The following is a 12,152-nucleotide window of genomic DNA, read 5'->3' on the forward strand; positions in this document are numbered from 1 at the left end:
GCTGTTCTGACTAGTTATCATGTATTTATTATTTCTGAAGAAGGGTTTTGATTCTCCACAAGAACTAGAGAGACTAAAAAATCTGCTGTTATCCATTAACTAGAACCTCAAACCGCAGTTCAAATGTTTATTTATTCTGCACAACCCTGGTCAGTGTCAAAGACCTCCTTCAGGATTTTGCCTGAGTCAAAACACTCCCATAGTAAAATTATGTTCATATTCATAATTATGTCAAGCAAAGATGCTTCCAGAGGATGAAACTGGCTGAGGCGCATTTTGATTTGTTTTAACCTCATTCACAGCTGAAGCTAAAGAAACGACTCTTCATGCTCCTTCATTTTCCACACCTTTAATATTTAATCACGCGTCTTGAGAACAAAGTCAGAGAATATTTTATCATCTGGTTTGGGTCATGAAATGTTTATTTGTTCATTATTTATTAACAATATTTCATTTTTTTTCCACACAGAATTAAGACTGTTGATAAATATCACTTTACGGTTTTAAAGCTTTCTACTAGGGATGTCCAGATCTGATCACGTGATCGGAAATCTGTCCCAATCACGTGGTTTCAGACCCAGAAATGGACGTCCTCCCGATCCAGACTCAGATATGTATGTTTATTCTCGTTACCTTTTAACACATCTACAGTTATGCAGTGGCACAGAGTCAGACCTCTTGACTCCACACAGAAAAAACAAGGTGTGTGGCATGACATCACTTTTTGTAGAGACACTATTGGTTAAACGCTGCAAATATAGAACCCAGAAGCAGTTTGCAACAGGATGCGCAGGTATGTCTGCGGCTGGAGGTGTAAAGTTGATGACAACATTAAACTAAAGTCCAAAAGTGGAGAATTTATGTTATTTATCACTCGATTGTTTAGGCTACCTCACAGAAGTGCTCTGTTTGTTAACACTTGCTTTGCACATCTTCTAATTGAAATCTGTCTTCATCATATATATATTATTTTTTCATAAGCTTGCGTTTGGTGCCCCTCTGCCAGCGTGGTGCCCTACGCGCTATGTGTGGTGTGCGTGTGCGGAGCGCCGGCGCTGGTTAACAGAGTTGTTAAATGTTAAAAAGAGTAGCATTAAATGCAAAATAAGGAACATTCTGAATCTGTTTCTTCACTTTTCTTCATTCTTTTTAATGTATTATACAAGTATCGGATCGACATTCGTTATCGGTAGATGCTCAAAATGAAATGACTCGGACTCGAGGGCCAAACTTTTATCCCTAATTTATGTCCGTTTGTTATCAAGTTTATGGGTAAAATATTATTTGAATACTGAAAATTTGTTAATAGCAAAACTTTTGTTCTCTCAACTTTCTGTTTTAGAAAATATTAATAACATGCACAATATGCATATCACAAAGAACAGATAAATATCGCAATGATTGGTCAGCTTATGTGCTTCTTCACCACTCTCTCTTTATTCTGCTCTCCCAACCTATTCCACCTTCCTCAGGATCCACTGATTTCCCTCTTTCCTATTGACTCTCTCTTTCTTAACATTTTTTTCTTTTAAATCCCAGTTGCCTGTTTTTGCTCATTTTAAATATCACATGACATTTTCTAAATGCTTTTTTATATTTTAACTTTTTGTTTTTGTTTTTGTGAAGCGCCTCATGATTTTTTTTCTTGAGAGGCGCTATAGAAATGATATTTTCTTCTTCTTCTTCTTCTACACATCCTGTCAAAGAGATGCTTTTTTTAACGAATCAAATAGAGCTTTTCACCCATTTGGCCAATTGGGTGGGTTCTCATAGGTTAGCTGCCCGCCCCCGAGGCAGACGGCACTTAATTTTGATGGTTAGCAAACACCTGAGTTAGCTATGTTCTGCTCTTTCTACTGATTCAGCTTTGCCCGGGATCCACTGATTGCCTTTTCTTGTTCATTTTCCTTTTTCCCTTTCCTCACGTCTTTTGCTTTTCTCATTTTTATGATTTATTTGTCATTTTTTAATTTCTTTGTTTTTGAATATTTATGTTCCCAAGTTAAGTTTTATTTATCGTGAGTAATATCGTAATCCAGGGGCGGATTTAGGACTGAAGAAGATCCGGGGCTTAACACACACAAGCACACACACGCGCACATACGTGACACGCACTAGTCAACATCATATATATATATATATATATATATATATATATACATGTCTTGTACCACATAATTTTTAATCTGAAGCTACATATTAAGCATATTCAGGGCAGAGTATTGTTCCTGTTAGTGTTTAGTGTGAGATGATAGTAAATATTCCCTTTCTTTCTCCAACAACTTTACCTGATAAGCTAACTTTAGGCAAACCAGCAGCACAACAAATATTTTCAAATAAGACTCACAAACCTGAGTCAACACCAGTCTCATCAAAGCTGGGGTTCTGTCGTTGTACTTTTGGTCTAAAAAACGTCCTCATGTCCATCTTCACATGCGTTTCAGGCAGAGAGTATAGAAGAAGCCAGCTGCTGAAGGGCTTCTTCTTCAGTGGTGGAGGCTCAGGCAGGCTGTATACAAACTACTGCCAGCTGCTCCCTCTCTGCTGGACTTTGGTACTGCATGTTACTTCCGTGATTTAGATCCGGGGCTTTTCATGAAACATCCGGGGCTTCAGCCCAAGTAGCCCGGCCTAACGCCGCTCCTGTCGTCATCAATCAATCAATCAATCAAAGATACTTTATTAATCCCAGAGGTAAATTAGAGTTTCAGTACACACAATTCAGAGATCAGACATACATGGCCAAGACACATGACAAGAATTGGTGACTGTGGTCATTCGCAACCCTGAGTCGCGCTACCTTAATAGAGATAAGAGGGTTACATGAGGGTTGGTTCAGGTGGAGGGAAAAAAAGGCACTTCAGAGTTACCCTTCATAGGGAGGGCAGCTTTGCTCTGCAAAAAAACACCTCAGACATATATGCAACAGACTTCAGACAACACAACATAAGTGTCCACTAGGTGGGGTGGTGGGTTGGGACTATCCCCACTTCAGTTCCTGCCGCCACGATAGAAGCAGCGCATGTCAGCTCAGTGTGGATAGGGGAGGAGCATTGAGGGTTGGAGGGTTGCAGTGACCCTGGAACGTTTCAGCGGCCTTCCCGCAGTCCCTCCCAGGCTGGGATACGAGACAGAGTTGAGTTGCCTTAGCGACGGCACATTCCACATATCTTCTGAGGGGGGAGTTTTCGTTGTAGCCTTGCAGGCTCAAGGGCGCCAGATTCCGATTAGAAATTGTTTTGGGGCCAGACAGAGATAATTTCCTCTCTGTCTTACAGTTTGTTGGTCCTCAACCTCTCAAAATCCCAATAATGGACATTAATCTATCCCAATCCGTGCTGATTCGTCCACTCTCTCCTTGATGGCATCCATCTTCTGTGCCAAAGAATGAATCTCGGCAAAGTTCCAAGCTTACGATTCATCTCGACAATTATGTGAGTCTGTGAATTCACAGCGCGGTGCAATCCATCTCTGAGCTCCGGGATCAGGCCAATATTCCTCGACAGCTCGTTAATTTTCACTGTAAGCCAGGTGGCCTTCCATGCCGATCAGCAGGAAACACGACACCAACACCACGAATATCAACACATCTTCAGAGTCCTCCACAGACGGCTGGTCTGTCCCGGAGGGGCATCCCGGAGCCCCTTCTCCCGTTCTCATCGTTGAAAAAATTGTATCAACTGCGTTGAGTGACCAACTGACGAGATCCATTTTAGTGAATTTCAATTTCCAGTTTCCAGAAAAAATGCAGAAGCAGCCGTGCACCCAGCACACACAGAAAGACAAAGGCCTTGAGGATAAGATATGGAGGAGAGGAGAAGAAAAGCGTCTGCACCCTCCAAGAGCCGCAATGTTAATCACTGTTATCGCACATCGCAGGTTTTCCTAATAATGTGCAGCCCTGCTTTGAATCAAGTTTCTTTGGAAAGATAAAAACCATAATTATTGCAAAAAATGTACTCATACTTTATTGGATATCAGATGGAAATATGTGACAATGTTAAAGAATCATCCCAAAATCAAAGACACTGTTCTGATGATGCAAACATCACTGAAACAATCCATGACTGATCTCTGACACTGGCTGCCTACACACCTTTAATCTAATCATACCTGTCACAGAAAAATAAAAAAACAACTCTGCTGAATCCCACACAGCCTTCCACTGTAACCAGGGGACCAGTTCACAGGCACAGCTGCACATTTACAGCATTAAAATAAAGTTTTCCCTTATTTCTTATATCTACCTTATTTGCCTCCTTCTTCCGGCTCTTGGAGAATACAGACGCTTTTTTTTTCCTCCTCTCCTCCCTAACTTATCCCAAGGCTCTTTGTCTGTCTTTGGGTGTACAGCGCTTCTGCATTTTTTCTGGAAACTGGAAATTAGTAAAAATGGACCTGGTTAGTTGATCTCAACGCGAATGACAAAATTTTTCAATGATGAGAATGGGAGAAGGGGCTTCCGGATGCCCCTCTGGGACAGAGCCAGCTAGGCATATCATGGACTCCTGGAAACAGTGGAACCTGATCTGCCTCTCTCAGCTGTCTGTAGAGGATTCTGAAGACGTCTGGATATTTGTGGTGTTGGTGTCAGGTTTCTTGCTTTTCGGCCTGAGTGGTTACCTAGCTTACCGGAAAATTAATGAGCTGTCGAGGAATATTGGCTCAATCCCGGAGCTCAGGGATGGATTACACCGCGGTGAACGTGCAAACTCATATAATTGTCGAGATGAGTCGTAAGCTTGGAACTTTGGCTGAGATTCAGACTCTGGCACAGAAGGTTGATGCCATCAAGTATAGAGTGACGGATCAGCATGGATTGGGATAGATTAATTTATGCCATTATTGGATTTAGAGGGGTTGAGGACCAACAGAACTTTAATGGGCCATTCCCATCTGTACCGGGTCGGCCCGGGCCGGGTAGCGTAGGTTGCTTACATATCTGGGTGGCCTGGTATTTTTCCGGGCCAACCAAGGCTCATTCTCAGCCCTCTTCTCGAGGGGGTCTGCTTCAGGCCGACCAGGGCCAACACACCTACTGCTGACAGCAAATTCACACCTTCCATTAGAGCAAGCCGCTGATTGGTGGGTAGAATCAGCCCACATGGGCTTAAGGCAAGGATGTGTGGAATCAACCGGGCCAGGCTGGGACCAACTGGGGCTACCCGGCCCGGGCCGACCCGGTACAGATGGGAATGGCCCATAAGACAGAGAGGAAATTATCTCTGTCTGGCCCCAAAACAAGTTCTTACCGATTTCCTGTCTTTCCTTCCCCAAAAATGTCGAACTTGACCCGTTTCAGAGGCGTAGTGCGTAGAAAATAGAACCGGTGCGTAAGGGCCGCGACATGCTGCTCCTGAGACGCGGCCGACTTGCGCTGCTGACGGCTGCTGACAGCTCCTGTGGAAAAGGTTCTGTTGACCACAGCAGTTCTTATCAGCAGCTATGACGTGCTGCTGCAGTAACGTGCTGCTGACGGCTCCGGTGGAAAGAAGGGTGACTACCTTCCTCCCCTGTCCAAACGGAGGTGGCGAGCGCTGCTTACCGCGGCTGCATGCACTGATGTGTGGAGAGTCCCCAACCCTACCTTCCCACCTAGTGGACACTTATGTTGTGTAATGTCTGAAGTCTGTTGCATTTTTGTCTGAGGTGTTTTTTGCAAGCTACCCTCCCTGTGGAGGGTAACTCTGAAGTGCCTTTTTTTTTCCTCCACCTGACTCAATCCTCATATGAACCCTCTGATCTCTATTAAGGTAGCGCAACTCGGGCTACGAATGACCACAGTCACCAATTCTTGTCATGTGTCTATGTATGTATGTCTGATCTCAGAATTGTGTGCACTGAAACTCTAATTTCCCTCTGGGATTAATAAAGTATCTTTGAATTAAATTGAATTTATTAAATTTTATTTAATCCCAAATCCTTCTAATAAAGTCGCACAGCAGCTTTGATCATCGATCAGCATGACAGTGTTAAGGAAAGTTGAACCAGCATTCAAAAGAATATAAAAACTACAAGTTTACTACAAGTAAACTACAAGTACACCGGTGTACGCACTCAAGGAACACCTCTAAACTTCAGAAACGTTTTCCACCAACATTATAGAGGAACTCCACTTTACACTTATTCATGCTGTGACTCACTCCTGCTGCTGAGACTTGCTGGGGCTCGTCACCCTCCACAAACACATTTCTGCCAGTTTGTTCAAACACTGGGGGACACTCAAACACCATCCTGTTTAAACCAGAAATGCTAGAAAACTCTGGGCAATGAGGATAAATAAATATGAGCGAATAGTCACATGTGAATAAAAACTGAAATCTCCCAGGAGCATCAGCAGAGTGTTGTTAACCAACGTGTTAGAATAAAATCAGAAATCAGAGTTCTTACAGTTTAGTTGAGATTCACCAGATTTCCTCTTCTACAAATTAATCCAGGTAAACTCAGATTAAAACTTCTCTTTTAGATGTCTTCAGATTCTCTTTACACACGCGCGCACACGCACACACACACAAACACAAACACGTGCCTGCGCTGTTGCCGATGAACAACTGACTGATCTGAAGGAGAAATGACATAAACCTCTGGAACAACTCGGCCCCGCCCACTGTGCTGCGTTCATGTTCCCTCTGGAAATCACAGCAACCAGATGCGCAAAAACAAAAAAAAGTCGGCTAGATTTAACTCCGGGAAAGAAAAACATAACATAACAGTGCAATTACTTAACAGTCCAAACATAGACCTTTATTTATCTGAGGTTTAAACACATTTTCAAAGTAATTTGACAGTTGAGCTGGTCTGAGTCCACTAAAGTTCAAAGTGCAATATCATTTAAAACTACAAAGGCAAATTTGGAAAAACTGTCATGATGTGGAGTTGTTGCAAATGCAGGTAGGTAGATTGGCAAGTAAAATAACCGTTTATTATGAGTAATGGTGGGCAGGATGCTTCAGCAGGAACACAAGGTTAGGATCTGCACAAACAGAGGGTTTAAATACATGAGGGCAATCAGGAATCAGGTGGTTGTGATAACAAGGGGCAGGTGAGTCCAAATAACACTTAAAGAGGGGAGGCAGGACAACATATCAGATGGAAAAATGGGCTTAAACATTGTTTTCATGCCTCTTAACAGTTTTCTAACATAGTATAGCTATATAAATATATTGTGGATATAATTATTAATAATAATAATGATAGAGTGGTTTTCTCACATTCATCTAAAAACCTCCACCAATAACACATTTCAGACCAAAAACAACTATTGGTTGTCAATTTCACCAAACCGCCGCACTTCCCTGGGTCCTCCATTCATTAGGCACTATTTAGCAAAAGAACACCACTGGTGTGAGAAGTTCTCCACTCAATAATATCAGAGAAGGAGAAACAGCTGGCTGCTACCACTTCAACTTTACGACAAACTACCAGAGTCCCAGAAAGAAATTTTGATGTCACAAACATTTAAAGAAGTTTGAACCTAAACAACGGCTACTGGTGTTTATCGCTATCTCGTTTCTTCTGGCATCATGGATCTCAGTGAAGATACCTGAGGGGAGGGGTGAGAGTTCCATGGGTTTGCATTCAAAACCTAGCTTGTTTGCAGATTCGTTATAACAGCTTAAAACATTATTTCGTTGGTGTTTTCTAACAAATTCCACCAGAACAAAGATGTACCATGAATATTTAGACACACAGCAGAAAAAATCTGCGGTAATCACCTGGAAATTGTTACTTTTAGTTACTTAAAACTTGCGCAGCAGCCAGCCAGCTCTTTCGCCTTCTCATTACTCAGTGATTTTAGTTATAAGGCATCATTGAGTTTATCTAATAGAAAGATATTAATTCATCTACTATTCAAAAATTGTATTTGTTATACATATAAAACGGCTGTGCAGTGGCGCAGGGGGGGGGGTTCCGCAAACTTTCACCCAGACAGCTAATTATCCCCAAGAAAACACAGGCAGTGCTTTATTTCACTAGAAAGTAAATCTGACTCATTCTTTTAGACAAACTTCACAAATACGTCGCCTTTAAAGCACTTCCTTCAGCGGTTGGTTGGTGTTCTTGGTCAAAGTAAAAATGTTTCCGACACACCAGACAGCTTGTTTCTGTCAGTGTTCCTCCATTAAGGTGCAACCAAAGTCGCCGTCATCATGCATATGAAATATTAGGATGTAATGTGCTGAAAGTCAGACTGATGTGTGAAATATGACGTGTCCTAACTGGTGTGGGTCCCTGCTGCTGGTGTAATGAGAGTAGGAGCTAATAACAGGTCTGTCTGTGGGAGTGAACCCATATTAGTTCACTATTAGTTCACCTTTAATTAAAGTTTCTGGTTTCACATATTGGTGCAATTAGATATGTGAAACATTACTTGATTTTTCCAAAACTATGGGAAGAACCTTGAATGTTTGTGGCAATTTTAGAGATGAAAATTACCATTTGAATAAAGATTTGTCAGTAGAATAGTTTATTTGGGAATCAGACGTTTTAATCAGAACAAGCTGGGGATTTGGCAGGATACAGGAAGTGAAGTCAAGCCTTTCCAAGCAGAAAGATTGTGAAGAGTTAGCACAGTAAGACTCTAAACCATTGAGTGTCTTTAAGGTTAGAGCAAGGCTCGAGGCAGAACCCTCACACGAATCAGCGTGTCTGTTTGTGTGTGGAGGTGCCAGAGTGAAATAATGGCTGCAGTCGCTATCAAACTTTATGACGTAGAAAGAATGCATCATGAATGGAGCTGCCTGCCTCCGTGAAGGGGAGGGGGCTAATTTGTAAATAGATTACCCCGTTCTGCGTCACAATGGAGGTACGAGGCATCAATTTTCCAGCCCTCTGATCTTTACTAAGATTGATTTGGCTCGTTTCCTTCATCCTCCTGGCATTCCTCTGTCAACACCCACTGCAGGCATTATATACAGGTCCTAATTCCATGCTTTCGTTCTTTTTTAAACACAGAAACAGTTTTGTAGCTACAAAACAGGTAAACAAAACTGTTTCTGTGTTTAAAAAAAGAACGAAAGCATGGAATTAGAACCACGACACAGTAAGAACACACCTAAGATATACAGGTCCTTCTAAAAAAAAGCATATTGTGATAAAGTTCATTATTGTCTGTAATGTACTGATAAACATTAGACTTTCATATATATTAGATTCATTACACACAACTGAAGTAGTTCAAGCCTTTTATTGTTTCTAATATTGATGATTTTGGCATACAGCTCATGAAAACCCAAAATTCCTATCTCAAATAATTTGCATATCATGAAAAGGTTCTCTAAACGAGCTATCAACCTAATCATCTGAATCAACTAATTAACTCTAAACACCTGCAAAAGATTCCTGAGGCTTTTAAAAACTCCCAGCCTGGTTCATTACTCAAAATGGGTAAGACTGCCGTAATGACTGCTGTCCAGAAAGCCATCAGTGACACCCTCAAGCAAGAGGGTAAGACACAGAAAGACATTTCTGAACGAATAGGCTGTTCCCAGAGTGCTGTATCAAGGCACCTCAGTGGGAAGTCTGTGGAAAGGAAAAAGTGTGGTAGAAAACGCTGCACAACGACAAGAGGTGACCGGACTCTGAGGAAGATTGTGGAGAAGGACCGATTCCAGACCTTGGGGGACCTGCGGAAGCAGTGGACCGAGTCTGGAGTAGAAACATCCAGAGCCACCGTGTACAGGTGTGTGCAGGAAATGGGCTACATTCCCCAGGTCAAGCCACTGTTGAACCAGAAACAGCGGCAGAAGCGCCTGACCTGGGCTACAGAGGAGCAGCACTGGACTGTTGCTCAGTGCTCCAAGGTACTTTTTTCAGATGAAAGCAAATTTTGCTTGTCATTCGGAAATCAAGGTGCCAGAGTCTGGAGGAAGACTGGGCAGAGGGAAATGCCAAAATGCCTGAAGTCCAGTGTCAAGTTCCCACAGTCAGTGATGGTCTGGGGTGCCATGTCAGCTGCTGGTGTTGGTCCACTGTGTTTTATCAAGGGCAGGGTCAATGCAGCTATCTATCAGGAGATTTTGGAGCACTTCATGCTTCCATCTGCTGAAAAGCTTTATGGAGATGAAGATTTCATTTTTCAGCACGACCTGGCACCTGCTCACAGTGCCAAAACCACTGGTAAATGGTTTACTGAAAATGGTAGTACTGTGCTCAATTGGCCTGCCAACTCTCCTGACCTGAACCCCGTAGAGAATCTGTGTGATATTGTGAAGAGAAAGTTGAGAGACGCAAGACCCAACACTCTGGATGAGCTTAAGGCCGCTATTGAAGCATCCTGGGCCTCCATAACACCTCAGCAGTGCCACAGGCTGATTGCCTCCATGCCACGCCGCATTGAAGCAGTCATTTCTGCAAAGGGAATCCCGACCAAGTATTGAGTGCATAACTGAACATAATTATTTGAATGTTGACTTTTTTGTATTTTACTTTTTGTACTTTTCTTTCATTGGTCGGATGAAATATGCTAATTTTTTGAGATAGGAATTTTGGGTTTTCATGAGCTGTACGCCAAAATCATCAATATTAGAAACAATAAAAGGCTTGAACTACTTCAGTTGTGTGTAATGAATCTAACATATATGAAAGTCTAATGTTTATCAGTACATTACAAAAAATAATGAACTTTATCAAAATATGCTAGTTTTTTGACAAGGACCTGTATACGACCGTCCTGTGGGTTATGTGAGGAAAAGTTGTACTTTGATGCAAGTTACAGTGAATAAAATAAGCTATGCATTGGGTATGATTTAGACCTCTGGAGATGTATATAATGAAAATGGGTAGAAATAACTTCAGCCTTGGAGGATCAGTAAAGCCTCATTTGGCTGTTGGAGGTGTTTTTTCTGAAGAATTTAGGTTATATCTTGAGATTGACTGATCAGGCGGAGATGAGACAGGAAGGATGAGCAGAGGAAGCACTTCTCTGCTGGGAGCACTCTCTCTCCCCTCCTCCAGTGACATCATCTCACATGCGTGCATAATAAATGACATCATTGATCAGACTCGACCTCTACATATCTGTTATAGCTGTTAAAGACATCAGAGAAAGTATCTGAGCACATCTGGCTTCAGTAATGTGTCCAGATGTTGTTATTAATAATACATCTCATTTATACCTTATTATTTATCTCACACCTTGGGGTTGTAGAGCCCTAAGAAGGCATTATATAAATACAGGTCATTTTGTGTTGATCTTGAGTGAGAGAAGTCCAGGTCTCTGGTGGTATTTAGTCCAATAAATGAGAAAAATACTTTACAGTGGGTCAGAAACATCACTTAGCTTGATAAAAATTGCACACGCCCTTACATATGAACATTTGTAAGTCTTTTGCTCTAACAGTGAAGATGCTAAATGAATAATTCAATCAGACAGAAAAAAAGCATAAATCCTCTAAAGAGGCTTACATACCTGGAGGATGATGTCATCCATCCATGCATGATGTCATGTTGAGAGGTGGAGGAGTAGGACCCGATGTGCAGATACCCAGAATGACATGGAGCAGGAGTAGATGTAAAATGAAACATCTTTACTAAGATGATGAGTCCAACAAAAAAAACAAAGCGTGGTACGAAGCCAAAAATTCCAAGTAGGCCAGAGCCAAAGAAAACCTAGTAGGGCATATAAGCCAAAAAAAACCTAGAGACCTGGGGGGGGGGGGGGGGGGGGGGGGGACTGACACGAAACAATGAACCAACACCACACTGAGATGCAGACAGGGTTAAATACACTGGGGCAGGATGAGTGGGAGATGAGCTGCGGGTGCGTGGGGAGAGAAACCTAGTGAAATCAATCAACTTATCAGTGAGAGGAAAGTGAGCTGAGGAGGGGAAAGAAACACACTAAAAGAGACTAATTAAATGAAAAGCTGAACCTATAGAAAAACTACAGAGGGGTGACTAGGGGAGACCAACGTGAGCACAGGACCTGGGGGGATACCTGGGGGGAGAACCTGGAGGGGCTGCAGACAAGGGGACACATGAGGAACACAAGAAGACACATAAGGGGATCCTACAGGGGGATGGAGAACACAAGGAGACACATGAGGGAGACGCAGACGCAGGCCATGACAGTCCGTCCCCATCCCGTCCCGTCCCCCCCCCCCCCCCCCTCAAGCGGCGGATACCAGACGCCCAGAAGACACCAGAAAAAC

At 42.5% G+C, this 12,152-nt stretch overlaps 1 protein-coding gene across 4 annotated transcripts in view; it reads right to left on the reverse strand.

Annotated features, from left to right (window-relative positions):
* The window catches only part of lepr (leptin receptor), a 64,209-nt gene that overhangs the window by 36,490 nt on the left and 15,567 nt on the right, over positions 1-12,152 (reverse strand). The window contains exon 1 of one of the 4 annotated variants that reach the window (XM_070554267.1): positions 11,411-11,511. The exons of 2 other annotated variants lie outside the window; for them this stretch is intronic. The gene's annotated coding sequence lies outside the window, so the exon portion shown is untranslated. Of the gene's footprint in view, positions 1-6,390; positions 6,531-11,410; positions 11,512-12,152 lie in introns of those variants that run through there. One more of the 4 variants, XM_015970983.3, reaches the window with a different exon arrangement.

This window comes from Nothobranchius furzeri, chromosome 8 (assembly GCF_043380555.1).
Source record: "Nothobranchius furzeri strain GRZ-AD chromosome 8, NfurGRZ-RIMD1, whole genome shotgun sequence".
In the NCBI taxonomy this organism is placed as follows: Eukaryota; Metazoa; Chordata; class Actinopteri; order Cyprinodontiformes; family Nothobranchiidae; genus Nothobranchius; species Nothobranchius furzeri.